Source organism: Meles meles, chromosome X, assembly GCF_922984935.1.
Source record: "Meles meles chromosome X, mMelMel3.1 paternal haplotype, whole genome shotgun sequence".
NCBI lineage: Eukaryota > Metazoa > Chordata > Mammalia > Carnivora > Mustelidae > Meles > Meles meles.
The window spans coordinates 31,605,222-31,619,725 of NC_060087.1; the positions used below are offsets into that span (position 1 = coordinate 31,605,222).

The following is a 14,504-nucleotide window of genomic DNA, read 5'->3' on the forward strand; positions in this document are numbered from 1 at the left end:
CACTTGAGGATTTCTCTCCCTTTCCCTCTGTCCTTCCCCCACTACTTGCAGGTGTGCAGACTCTCTTCCTCTCCCTCTCTAAATAAATCTTTTTAAAAATTAAAAATGCAGGTGGTTATAAATTTGATTACTGAAGTATACTTTATTTTTTTAATTTATTTATTTATTTTCAGTGTAACAGTTCTCATTGTTTTTGCACCACACCCAGTGCTCCATGCAATATGTGCCCTCTCTATTATCCTCCGCCTGGTTCCCCAATCTCCCACCCCCCACCCCTTCAAAACCCTCAGGTTCTTTTTCAGAGTCCATAGTCTCTCATGGTTCATCTCCCCTTCCAATTTTCCACAACTCCCTCTCCTCTCCATCTCCCCATGTCCTCCATGTTCTTTGTTATGCTCCACAAATAAGTGAGACCATATGATACTTGACTCTCTCTGCTTGACTTATTTCACTCAGCATAATCTCTTCCAGTCCCATCCATGTTGCTACAGAAGTTGGATATTCATCCTTCCTGATGGAGGCATAATACTCCATTGTGTATATGTACCACATCTTCCTTATCCATTCGTCCGTTGAAGGGCATCTTGGTTCTTTCCACAGTTTGGCCACCGTGGCCATTGCTGCTATAAACACTGGGGTACAGATGGCTCTTCTTTTCACTATACTTTATTTTTTTAAGATTTTATTTATTTGGGAGAGAAGGGGAGAGAGACGGAGAGAGAGCATGACCAGGGCAGAGAAGGCAGAGAAGGCAGAAGCAGGCTCCTGAGCAGGGAGCTAGACAGAAGGGCTCACTCCCAGAACCCTGGAATCATTTCCCGAGGCTAAGGCAGAGACTTAACTGACTGAGCCACCCAGGCAGGTGCCCCTACAGAAATATATTTTATTCTAAAGTTTACATTTTCCTTTGGGGTAATCATTTTGGAGGGCATCTTATCTGGTCTCTGCTTGTTTACTAAGAAGTGGTAACTTATATCTAATGGACCCTGCAAAATTAACCAGCAGAGAATATTTTATAAAGAAAATAAGAAGTGGAACATCTGGGTGGCTCAGTGGGTTAAGCTGCTGCCTTCGGCTCAGGTCATGATCCCAGAATCCTGAGATCGAGTCCCACATCAGGCTCTTTGCTTGGCGGGGAGCCTATTTCTCTCTCTGCCTCTGCCTGCCACTCTGCCTGCTTGTGTGCTCATGCTCTCTCTCTCTCTCTCTCTGACAAATAAATAAATAAAATCTTAAAAAAAAGAAAGAAAGAAAATAAGAAGAGATTTGGAAGAATTGGGATAATAGGCATGATGCATGAGGGTGTTTTGTTCAAAATGGCTGGCTGTGAAATAATCGTTTTTACTTTCATTTCTTCACATAGAAAATACATGTTTTCAGTGAAAATACTTGCAAAAGCCTCATGATATTGCCTGAGAAAGATTTCCATTTTTAAAATTATATTACTAGTGTCCACAGACATGTTACAGCATGACACCCCTTATTATCACTTCAGTGTGTGACAGGTGTGGAACACAGCCCACTGTACAATGGGCAAACCATTTTTTTATGTCAAATGGTAAATGTGGTGGTTATGCAAAAGGGAGAAGAATATGCTTTACTGATTCCAGCTATTGAACTGATGGCTTTCTGCAACATCTTTTCAGGGACAACATTCTTTCCCTAAGTTCACATCCCTTTATGGTCTTTCACACACATACTACTGAGACACAGATCCCAAAATGGACAGTAATCTGTGATACCAGAGCCTAAGGGCATGACCAGAAGTAGCAAACAACCTATTTGGGCTCCAGTGCAAACACTAGGAACATTCCCTGCTGATCTGCTATGGAAATTTACCCCCAAAAGTACTCTCACCAGACTGGGTTTTGTTTAAAGTAAGTGCTTCAGGGGCACCTGGCTGGCTCAGTTGGTACGGCATGCAACTCTTGATCTCAGGGTTGTGAGTTTGAGCCTGACACTGGGGGTAGAGACTACTTAAAACTAACATCTTTCAAAAAGAAAAAAAAATATTAAGTGTTTAAAGTGTTGCTGGTTCACTAGGTATTTAAGTTTTACCAACATCTCTGATCACATCTTTTAAGCCTCATTTGAAGGGGAAACTCCTCTACAATGACCATTTGTGATCATCATTATAGTTTCTCTGAATCTTCTGTAAGCTGCTAGTGATACTAAGGTTGAAACTAGAATTTGAGATAAGACAGATAAGGACTGTATAGTTTTGCAGTGTTCTGTCCATGCCCTTCAGTAAGTTTCATAATTTTGTAAAGTCTCAGTTTACTCATGTTTGTATCACAGATTTATGAGATTAAGTATCATGTAACACAAGTAACACAACGTTTGGCACATTATGAATTATCTAGATATGTTAGCTTATTTCCCTTTCTCTTATCTGTCCAAGTGCCATAAAGCAAAATAAGTCAAACTGTAAGTAAATGTGAAACCTAACTTCTGAAATATGTAAATAAGTGTCATCTGTATTCAGTGAATCCAATTATGGGTTTGACCTTAGTCCCAGGTCACTGACATTCCTGTTATGATGAGGATGGTTTTGGCAAGTGAAGGACTTCTTGAGCAATTTTTTACCTTTTTAAAAAATGAGGTGGAGTTTGTTTGTTTTTTAATAAGGGAGATTGTACATCCACTGAAATAAGTTTCTTCATACCCCTTCCCAGTCAATGACCATATTCATGGCAGCCTCTATTTCGCTTTCTTTTACTATGGGTCAGCATTGCCTGTTCTACCACTTTACAGAAATGGGATCATACAGTATGTATTCTTCCATGTCTGTTTTTTTTTTTTTTTTCACATAGCAGGAAGTGTTTGAGATTCAATCATGTCGATCCACCTATCACCAGGTTGTTGCTTTTACTTAGAGAGTGGTACTCAGTTGTATAAATATATCCAAATTTGTTTATCCATTCCTCTCCCTTTTAGCATTTTTGTTAGTGTTTCACTTTGGAATGTACTAGTGATCATGTTGAGCAGATAAAAAGGTAAAGAGATCATTAAAATAATTAGTATTTGAGAATATACTCCAGGATACATGATATGTATGGGCCAATTCCAGGCCACCACCTGTTTTTGTAAATAAAGTTTTATTGGAAGACAGTAAGCCCATACACTTATAAATTGTTTATAGCTGCTTTCATGCTACCATGGCAGAGTTGAGTAGTTATGACAAAGAACATATGACCCACAAAGTCTAAAATATTTTGATGTGACTCTTTGTAGGAAAAAGTTTGCTAATTCCTATTCTAAAATGATTATCAGAGAGGCACCTGCATGGCCCAAAGCCTTCTGCTTTTGGCTCGGGTGGTGATCCCAGAGTCCTGGGAACGAGTCCCACATTGGGCTCCCTGCTCAGCAGGGAACCTGCTTCTCCCTCTGCCTGCAGCTGCCCCTGCTTGTGCTCTCTCTCTCTGTCAAATAAATAAAATCTTAAAAAGAAAATAAAATGATCCTTAGACTAATTAATGATATATTAACTCTGCATTCAGTCAAAATGTCTTCACTGACTTAAGTTGTAAGATTAGGACTTAGATTTTTACTAAAATAAATATAAAATGGCTAAAGGCCATGGAAATAATATTTCTCCATCTTTTATTTTTTTAAAAAAACCATAATTTTAGGTCATAGACCATTATTATGTAGTACAATGTATCTCAAAATATTAAAAATGAAAAATTACCTAACATTTCTCAAAAGGATATGGCGTTATGAAGCAATGTGCATTTTCCTTTACCAAACTACAAAAATATGTAAAACATAGTATTTCCCTTCCTATCTTGTCATCCAGGAAGAGTTGAATTTAATATTCTGTGCTAAAGTTTTATTGTAATTGTTCTTATTTTTTCATAATTTTGAACAATTGCCTTTATATTTCCTGGTGTTATTTATAAGTGTCTCTTCCAATGAAGCCAACCAAATACATTTGGAACAAGAAATGACAGAAGACAATTAATATGTACATGTATGCATAAAACAGAATTGCTAAAATACTTCAGGCCATCACACATCATTCATAAAAATTTATGATTCTCATGCATACAAACTGTCCTAAATTGGTTTTCAGCTACTTAGCAAAAAGCTCTAAATCCACAAAAATATGAGTATAAATGTGGACATTGGCTCTGCCCATATTTAAGAATATTATCTCCTCCCCTTCTAGTTGTTCCTGATATTTTTCATTATCATAAAGTTAACACAATAAGAAGCTAAATGTGAATGGATACTAAAACTTAAAACCAGAAATGTATGATGATCAAAGAAAAGAAAAAATGGAATCATGTTGATGTTTATAACTTATGTTCTTCTTGAAGCTTCATTTTATTACTGCTTAATTACTAAATATTATTATTCTGGTATCATTTATTCATTAGGCAGAAATATCCAAGGCCATTTTCAAACACAGTCATGACCATATTCGTAGATACTTTATAGTAACAGTCAAAATACGGTCATAATTGAAAAATACGATTGATAATTTTGATTATTCGACAGGAAAGGAAAATTCTTGGCCACCAATACTGTCATTTCTCAAGAAAGATGAGAATACAATTGCACAGGTGAGAATGCATTCCCCTCTAAAGATCAGGTGGCCAGGAGGGGTCACATATCCCTGGGCCTGGGGGACAAATCTTCCAGAAATGCTTCTACAATTGGAGGAAGGGGATTCTGGGAAGAAAGGGTTTGTACATTAATGTTAATTTTCTACTAGAAAAGAAGGCCACATGCTTCCCTGGATCTTTTCAGGAGACCTAAGGTGACAGAGTAGCTTAGCAATGGAGGGCAGATTGCCACATCCTGTGGCACTGTGTACGAAGGGCAAAGGCAAACACCTAACTATCTCCTTAATAAGCAGTCCCATGGTCATATTGTCTGCGGTGATTAAATGTTCATGGTATATCAATGTCCACATTAAATTAGCACTGTTAATTTAAATGTTTTGGTTTGACTGTTCTGTTATTATGTAATTTATATACTGATGGCTTCATTTTTATAGCTGCTTTGAAGACGTAAGCTACAGATATCATTTTTTATACATTTGTTGGAACCTACTGAAGTAATTGCCTAGTGAAAATCATTGAAGACCACAGAGGGAGACCAAAACAACTTTGGTCCTTTCCTTAAATTGTCTGAACAATGACCAAGTTTGAGAAGCATGGCTTTAAAGAAGTAACAAATGCTGTTAAGGTGGTCCCCTTGACAACAGAATAAGTAAAAATTGTCCTGTCAAAATAAGCTTGAATATACAAAATAAATCAACACAGAGACATTTTCCCCCTCACTTATCAGTATGGCAAAACAAGCAATGTTTGACCATTCACCTTTCTGCGACACTAGATACTACGAAGCACCAGGCATTGTCCTCCATCCCTTTGATCCAGCCATCTTCCTTCTAACAATCTATCAAATCCACCTGCATATGCACAAGTTGACAAGCTTTTAGCTAGACCAATGATTCTCAAAGAGTGAGAGGGAATGTTTTTGCATTCTTCCCCAAGGGGTTACTTGGCAAAGAGGGGAGACAACTCAGCCAGGATGTGTGGTACCTGTATCTAATGGTTAGAGGCCAGAGATGCTCGTAACATCCCACAAGGCACAAGACTGTCACCCAACAAAAAAAATGAATTGTTCCAAACAGTGTAGAAGTAGAGAAGTTCTGATATAGATCAATTCTTTTATTTATGTGATAAACTATGCTACTTCCCATAGTTCCTACCTTTTTTTTGTTTTCAGATTTTAGGGTTATCTTTTTGTGATTCTGGCCAGCGTTTATGGTTTAGGTCTGTTTTGCTTTTTGTGTCATCCTTGCTCAGGGGCTATGTAATCTCTGTGTCATTCCAATTTTAGTAAGTGTGCTACCGAATCTAGGGCAGGTCGGTTTTGCTTTGATTCCTATGTGATAGATGAACTTAGAAATATCTATTAAGTTAAACTATCTTAATAATTAGAGAAACTTAAAGAAAAAAAGTTTCAGTGACAGAAGAAAAGCAATTGTAAGCATTTATTTACTGTCTTTTACTTAGATTTTGTGTATCCCTGCCCTGAAAAATCTAACTTAGAGTTTGAAACCAGCAAAATACAATTAGATTTTCACCAGATACACCAAATTCCACTGGGTACTTTGTTTTATAACTTTCTTCTCTGAATATTCTGTGTCTCTGGAGCTAACTTTCCTTCTCCCTCTCCATATAAAAATATTCTGAAATTGAGGAAAACCTCCACCAAAACTAACAAACAAACAAACAAACAAAAAAAACCCCAACCATTCCCTCATGTCCTTCCTCCCTCTCACTTTTATTGTATAATTTACAATGAAAATTTATATCCAGAGATGCCAATACTATATACAGTTGATATCCTCAAGTATTTCCATTTAATCATTGGAGCCTTTATGGGAATGGCACTGTCAAAATAAAACTAAGAAATGAGAAACTAATTTTAGCTTCCGAAGCATTGAAACTCCTGTGCAGATCTGTCTCTATAGTTGTAATAATTCTGATTATAAGAATCTCTGTCGGTAAAAATAGAGATGCAATTATCAGCTGGGGACAGATGGTAAGGCAAGTAATAACGATGTGAGCAAATTTCCATGCTACATATATCCCCCTTGTCTAGAACTCAAATACATTGGCTATAAACCCCTAAGGGAGAGGGACAGAATCACCACTGAAAAAATCATGATTAAAATAATCATGATTCTACATTATGTTTTAAAGCTAATCTGTTAGAGTCTCAGTATTTTATTACAAAAATCATATTCTCAATTAAGAAATAAGCCTTTTGCCATGTTCTCAATTTGGACAGAATCTACAGTCATTCTATGTGGATTGAGTCATTAATAGTTAAGTCAGTGTGTTATCTGGTTGTTGGATAAAATCAGTTTCATGATAAATATAGCTGGCAAATTTAAAAGAATAAATGCAGGCTTCTAAAATAAGTAATTTAAAAATTCAAAGCTGCAAGTCAACAGTACTTAGTACTACTGTAATAATCCTTTAAATACTGAAGAAATGTTCTACACTTTTTAAACATTAGAAAGGCACTTCACGAAATCAGTATTCAGAATAAGTATCTATTTAACTTCAATTATGTTTGAACAGGTACGTAACTACTCACTTCTGTTGTTTTTTCTGTGTTACAATATATAATGGTTAGCACAGGCTAGTCTTCTCAGAAAACCTCTCATTGTCAATTGTCCTCCATACTGAGAAAATATTCATGAACCACTAAGACCTACAGATTCCAAGTTTCTAGATTACAGATTCCAAACTTTCTAGTTATGGCTAAATTCATGGATATCGGGGAGACAAAATTGTCTCCAAGGCCAATATCTAAACATACTTTAAAAAGAACATTTTGGGGATGCCTGGGTGGTGCAGTCGGTTTAGCATCAGACTCTTAGGTTTCAGCTCAGGTTGTGATTTCAGGGTCATGGGATCAAACCCCGAGTCAGATTCATGCACAGTGCAGCATCTGCTTGAGATTCTCGCTCTCTTCCCTCTGCCCCTCCCCCATTCATGTGCATTCTCTCTCTCTCTCAATTACATAAATGAATCTTTTTTTAAAAAGATTATTTATTTATTTATTTGACAGACAGAGATAACAAGTAGGCAGAGAGGCAGGCAGAGAGAGAGGAAGGGAAGCAGGCTCCCTGCCGAGCAGAGAGCTGGATGTGGGGCTCGATCCCAGAACCCTGGGATCATGACCCGAGCTGAAGGCAGAGGCTTTAACCCACGAGCCACCCACATGCCCCAATTACATAAATGAATCTTTAAAAAAAAAAGAAGAAGAAGAAGAACATTTTTCTGGGGTGCCTGAGGGGTTGAGTCAGTTGAGGATCTCACTCTTAATTTCTGCTCAGGTCATGATCTTAGGGTTATGAGATGAGCCCCAGGTTGGGCTCTGCACTCAGCAAAGAGTCTGTTTGACCCTCTTCCTTAAATAAATAAATAAAATCTTTAAGAAGAACACTTTTATGGTTTATATTTACATTTTCATTCCTTTATTCATTCAGCAAATACTTGAGGACTTTGTCCTCATTGAGCTTATGATCAATAGAATAGGATTGACAATAAACTGCCAATGATAGAACTAGTTTTAAAATTATTACAATGATAACTGCTACCAAGAATAAGTAAAGGAGGGAAGGAGAGTATCAGTGCTGGGACCCTGACTGCTAATGATTTCCCCAAGAGGAGACCAATACACCAAACCTGAAAGGGGAGTAAGAGTTAGCTGGATATAGAGGGACAAATCACCTTCAGTGTATCAGAGCAGCATGTGGGAATTTTCCATGGTGGCAACCAGCTTGGCCCACGTAAGGAAAAACTTTTTTGGATGGGACAGAGGAGTGGGAAGAACTCAAGAGATGAAGTGGGTGGGGCACCTCTGTGGCTCAGTGAGTTAAGTGTCTGTCTCTGACCCAGATCATGATACCAGCATCCTGGATTAGAGCCCCATGTCGGGCTCTCTGCTCTGCGGGGAGCCTGCTTCTCCCTCTGTCTGCAGCTCCCCTGTCTGTGCTCACATCCTCTCAATCTCTCTGTCAAATAATGAAATAAAATATTTTTTAAAAAGAGAAAGAGAGAGATGAAGGGAGTTAAATAGGCAAGACCATGTTGGGTATGGTGAGGATTTCGGATAAGAATAATTGAATGTTTTTATGTGCTTACGAATTAATGTGCTGTTTTAATGGTAAAGTGAGCAAAAGGGGTTAGGAGAGAAGTCAACAAAATGTCCCTAGTAGTTGAGGGCAAGTAGTAGCTTCCAAGAGGGTGAGAGGATGACAACGGATTAAGATCAAGAAATGCCCTGATATGTATAAAGTGAGAGAGACGTGAGCAAGCCTGAATGACTAGAATCACAAGTTTATTGCTTCTGTCCTATATTCATACTCAACATTTATACAAAATATTTAATCAAACAGGTTTTAGAGAATTGCACAATGACACACACACACACACACACACACACACACAGTCATAATACAATCATAGTAATCATTGTTTGGATGTGCTAGCAGTCATTACATTGAGCAAAAGCAGCATGTCTTTCATCCAGGTAGTGTCCCTATGTAATTACTATTGAATCTAACGTCTGTACCATAGTGCCAAAAGATCAAGAAGCACGAGTTATGTTGGCCAAGGGTGCCAGTTACTTGAGTGAATTTTCTCAGGACAATGATTGAGTTTTAATCAATATGGTAGAATCAGAAACTTTTAAAAACAAAATACTTGATTAAATGTGATAAATAATTTAAAACTCTTGAATTGTAACACATTTATTCACAGAACCAATAACAATTTTAACCTTTTTTTTTTTAAGATTTTATTTACTTGACAGAGAGAGACACAGTGAGAGAGGGAACACAAGCAGGGGGAGTGGGAGAGGGAGAAGCAGGCTCCCCACCAAGCAGGGAGCCCAACCAATGTGGGGCTCAATCCCAGGACGCTGAGATCATGACCTGAGCTGAAGGCAGACACTTAATGACTGAGCCATCCAGGTGTCCCTATAACCATTTTAATCTTACATTAAATACATTTCATGGCAAACTCAACAAAAATCTCTCTATGATGGAGAAATGAGTATCAAAGTATAATGGAAGCTGTTAGCCATGTTACTTCCCTTATTTTCTGTAGTTTCCTGGGCTGTAATAATAAGCATGTGCATTTGTTTCACAAAAGGACAAAACAAGCATATAAGAAATGAAGGTAATTACTGAAGACAAAATTGAAATAGGCTAGATTACAAGGTATTCAAAGAAAATAGAGGATGATGGATAAATTACCAGGAGCTACTTTCTTTGAACATATAATTAACAAATGCTATCCACATGCTCTTATTATTTTTATAAAATTGCATCTTTTTGAAGGGGTATTTCATTTACATGTTTTTACTTCACTTTTGTAAGGTCATTTCAAAGACCACACGTTTTGATTAACTTAAAATAACTGCATTTTCCTCTGCTATGGCTGAAGAACAGTAAGCCACAAAATGAAAATTGGCCACACACCTGACGTTCTTCTTACATGTTTTCTTTTGAGAAAAAAATACCAGAAATGAAAGATAAAGGAACTTCCTGAAACACAAATATTTTATCTGAGCTTTTAGCAATTACATCCAATTTCAGATGCTATCCACAATTTAGGGATCATATTTTTTTACTTTCTTTTCACAGAATATTCTTTTGTGTAATTCTGAAAAACTTCACTCAAAAATGGAAGATGGGCATGTTATTACAGCACTATCACAGAATACCCAACCTAGAACTATTTGTACATTGAATTATCAAAAATAACCTGGGTAACAGGTACTATTATTATCTCCACATTGCAGATGAGGAATCTGAGGTTAATAGTGAGGAAATTTTTCCAAGGTACACAGAGACCAAATGGAAGAATGAACACTGACTCCACACTTCACAGCCTAGGATATCAGGACTGTCATATGGCATAACTGGTAACAATGTGCTATTGTATCATAATCTGGAAGTATGCAGGGCATAACCTATAACCTGTACAAGACAGTGTGCTGGTCCTTAGGGTCAGAGATCAGAGGAAGAGAAGGCAGCAACGGAGATGGAAAACAGACACCCAGTGAGATAATAAATTAAGAAAGCTAAACCAAGAGCAAAAAGAACTTCAGCTAGTCAAATGGTAAATTCTGCTGATGGGTTGATTTAGTTCAGAGCACAAATCTGAGCACTGGATTAAAGACATAGAAGACAAAGTTGGTGGTCTAGTCAAGGAGGGTCCTACTAAAGTGAGGAGGATGGAAGCCTTAATGAAGTGAACTGACCAGAGAAAATGAAGTGAGGAGAAGCAGAACAAAGGGGCTACCTGAAGTCAATGGGAGGTCTTGAGAGAACCAATGACAGGCTTTTCAGGGGCTGTTTGTAATTACAAACAGAATCACACAACAGAGTTTATATGTGATATACAAAGCAAATACAGCAAGCTGACTGGCCTTGGGCAAAATGAGACCAGCCCCAGCCGGACAAATCAGACACAGAAGAGACAAGTTAGTCAAAGAACAATGCCCTTGAGCTACAAAACACCTGAAATAGGAGAGCCAAGACTCTGATATACAGCTAAACATTAAAACCACTCCCTACAGGGAACTCCCACAAAGAAAAGTCACTGAACTAATCCCCAGAGAGGCACAAAGAACGGGTGGACCAAGAGTTATGTAGCAAGAAGAAATACAAATATAGGGGAATTTCCGCCTTCAGAGAATGATTTGTAATCATCTAGAAGTGACATGGTGAAACAAAGTCTAAATATTTAAGGAAAATGATATCCTGGTAGGACAATACCAACTGACTTAAATAGAATGATTCATAAATAAAACATGTTGGATAGATGTTCACTGAACCTCTTGACAACAGTCTGTCTTTTGTTCATTTTGGCATCTGAGACAAAACATAGTATCTGACAGCAAAAGTGCTCACTTGATTGTTGTTCAACAATAAACATATTAAAATGATCAATTCTGGCTAATGCAAGGAAGTCATGCCTGTGAAGAGTGGGGATGGAGAGAGAGCAGAGGGCTCCTGGCATTTTCATTTAATGAGGCTCGATAGTTTTTACTGGGCCGGTGGAGAGAAGATGAAAATAAATGGAAGCTTATAGGCAGAGAGTGGTGGGAATTCTTACCTCCTACTTATGTTTACATAGAGGGACCTATTCACTCACAAGGTAACGTGTGGGAGGAAAAAAAAACTACCATCTTCAACCTGTCTTCTCCAGCATGACTTGCTGTCCTAGGAAAAGCAACATATTGAATCAGTGAATCTGGGTGAACAGATACGAGATCAGCAGACTCTTCCCTTTCTGTCCCCAAAATTTGAATCTAGGAATCCATTCTTTCTCTTCCTCCATGTGTAAGTTCTTTTTCTCTGCAGGAAGTCTACTATTGGCCAACTTGGTGTGCATACATTCAATTTTGGGAAGGTAGCAATCAGCCCAATGTGTCCAAAATTCCAAACTTCATTCCACTTTGTCTTTACTAATAATTAGCTGGCATTTTAATCTCCCATCTGCCTTATTTCTACAGCTACCTCTCAATTGATTATAAACTCGGATGGGGGTATAATTAATATTCCCTCCTAAAGCTCCATCAGGGTTCAAGCCACAGAGTGGAGCATGTTAATTTCTACCATATGGGATTTAAGAGATGATAGGAAAGACAAAACGGCAGGGAGAGCATGACTCTTTGGACACTAACTTAATGTGCTGGGTAAACTGTATTTAGATTACACTCAAGGGGGAAAATAGCTGGTTTCCCTCTTCATTTATTGAAGAGTCAAGTTATATTCAGAGTCCTGGTCAGATTTGTCCCTTAATAAAGAAATAGGGGAGAAGGCAAGGACAAATAGGGACATTTAGAATGCAAGCAAGTTGGTCATGCTCTTGAAATAATGACAGGAAAAGGAAGAAAATTATTATGAGATATTGTTAAAAAGGCTAGATGAGAGAAATCAGCATAAAGACAGAGAAAAGTTGAGAGGGAACTGATCAAATCCGCTTCGGTATTGAAAGACATGCTTAGGACGCCTGGGTGGCTCAGTCAGTTAAGCGTCTGCCTTTAGCTCAGGTCAGGAACTCAGGGTCCTGGGATTAAGCCCCACGTTGGGCTCCTTGCTCAACAGGGAGTCTGCTTCTTGCTCTCACTCTGCCCCTCTGCTCCACTCATGCTCCCATGCTGTCTCTCTCAAACAAATAAATAAAATCTTAAAAAAAAAAAAAAAAGACATACTTCACAACATCTAAGTGGCACAGTCAGTTGGGCATCTGACTCTTGCTTTTGGCTTGGGTCCTGATCTCAGGGTCCTGAGATCAAGCCCCATGTGGGGCTCCATGATGACAGCAGAGCCTTCTTAAGGTTCTCTCTCCCTCTGTCCCTCCCCTCTTCCCCTCTTCCTTTCTCTCTTGAAAAATAAATAAATCTTAAAAAAAAAAAAAGAAAAAGATGTACTTCAAGAGAACAAAAAGAACATTCACAAATTAAAGTGTCTTTAGCCAAAAATGAGCTTGTTAAATTTGATAGCACTAAGCATAGAAAAAATTATTTCAGAGGGAATGATGGGTGAAGATAATCCTGTAATCATTTCCATATGGCTATTTTGAACATCAACTATTATTTTCATTATAAAAAGTAATAAAGCAATTTAATTAGAATCATGTCAAATATTGTATTTCCAAGAATATTTTGAGAGAGTTTATTACCCTAATATGTCCTTCAAATTTCCCAAAATGTGTTGGCAGCTTCCTAAGACATCTTGCTCATCTAAGAGAAAATAGACAGTTTTTAGGTAGTAACTTTTGAATTTTTTTCAGTTTTATTGAGCTATAATTGACATACAGTGTTATATAAACTTCAGGTATATAGCATAAGTTTTGTTAGTATCTATCACCTCATATAATTCCAGAAAGTACTTTTTTTTTCCTGTGATGAAAACTTTTAGAGTCTACCCTCTTAGCAAGTCTCAAATATTTTAGGTACTAACATTTGATCAGTTCCTATTATCAGACTTATGATTTCTTAGGTTTACAAACCGACAAGTATACAAGGCACTAAAGTAGTGAGACCATATTACAATGATTCCTATATACGAACATTTCTTCTACCTTCCCTTATACATAGAATCATTTTCCTTCATTAAGATAGTTTTCCGATAGGAATCAAGCTTTGAACACTTACTCCCAGTTAAGGTTCTACAGTGAAATTGAATCAGCCATTAAACTTCACTTAAGTGTAGCAGAATGACACAAAATAATTTTTTCACATCTGAATGGCCATTCCTGAAGTACTATCATTTGCCGGCTTCTTAAAATTTTGGTCCATTTTAATCAAGAAATACTTAAGAAATGTATTTGAGCCCTGAAACTTGGCAGTTAAGTGTTACACATTTGAACTCTGAGGCTAATCGACTCATTATCTGCTTCCCTTATTTGTCTATTAGTCAGTTTTTACTATTAGTTGAAGAAAGGAAGGCTTATAAGATTTCCTTTATTAAAAACTGAATTTCCAGGGGCACCTGGGTGGCTCAGTCCATTAAGCATCCGATTCTTAGTTTCAGCTTGTGTCATTATCTCGGGGTTGTGGGATAAAGCCTCTCCTTGGGCTCTGTGCTCAGTGGGGAGTCTCTCCTTCAGGATTCTCTCTCTCTCCCTCTGCCTGTCCCCTCCCCACAAGTGCTCTCTCTCAAATAAATAAAAGTCTTTTAAAAAATTCAATTTCGGGGCGCCTGGGTGGCTCAGTGGGTTAAAGCCTCTGCCTTCGGCTCGGGTCATGATCCCAGGGTCCTGGGATGAAGCCCCACATCAGGCTCTCTGCTCAGCAGGGAGCCTGCTTCCTCCTCTCTCTCCCTGCCTGCCTCTCTGACTAGTTGCAATCTCTGTCTATCAAATAAATAAATAAAATCTTTAAAAAAAATTCAATTTCCAGAATACCAGGGTGGCTCAGTCGGTTAAGCATCTGCCTTCGGCTCAGGT

General features: G+C 37.9%; 1 non-coding gene across 1 annotated transcript; it reads right to left on the minus strand.

Moving 5' to 3' along the window:
- Positions 1-5,776: 5,776 nt before the first annotated feature.
- On the minus strand, positions 5,777-5,880 carry LOC123935701. Its single transcript, XR_006816979.1, has one exon. It is a non-coding gene; the product is annotated as a U6 spliceosomal RNA (small nuclear RNA).
- Positions 5,881-14,504: the final 8,624 nt, after the last annotated feature.